A 506-nucleotide genomic window follows, 5' to 3' on the forward strand; every position below is an offset into this window, starting at 1 on the left:
TTTTAAGCCCTCACGGGCAGGGCCCTCCTTATCATCGTGTCTTGAATTGTATTGTGATTGTCATGTCTTCCTTATATCGTAAAGCGCTGCGCAAACTGTTGGCGCTATATAAATCCTGTATAATAATAATGTAGATTTAAATAGCAACCACAAACTAAACAAACTACAATGAATGGATGTACCGCTAAAGCTATCTCGTATTGAGGAAACCTTTTTTTTTTTAAAAGGATGTCCACTCAGGCCTTTAATCTGATTTTACATAATGCATTGCACCCAGGTGGCTTTTCACAATACTTCTGAGTAGAAGTGTCTTAAGTTTTTTGGGTCAAGTCTTCTTGTGAGTTTAGAGAGAAGCTTGTGCTGTAACCAATGAACACATTAGTTTACATTTACGCGGCCTCAGAGTCAGAACTTCTTAGATGGGGTAACCATTTGCGCAGGGGCAGTCGGGTGAAGACTATAAGGATGAATATTAAAACCCTTCAGCAGATGTATTTCAAGCTGTT

The sequence above is a fragment of the Nanorana parkeri genome, unplaced genomic scaffold, assembly GCF_000935625.1.
Source record: "Nanorana parkeri isolate BGI_ZX_2015 unplaced genomic scaffold, ASM93562v1 scaffold480, whole genome shotgun sequence".
NCBI classification, from domain to species: domain Eukaryota; kingdom Metazoa; phylum Chordata; class Amphibia; order Anura; family Dicroglossidae; genus Nanorana; species Nanorana parkeri.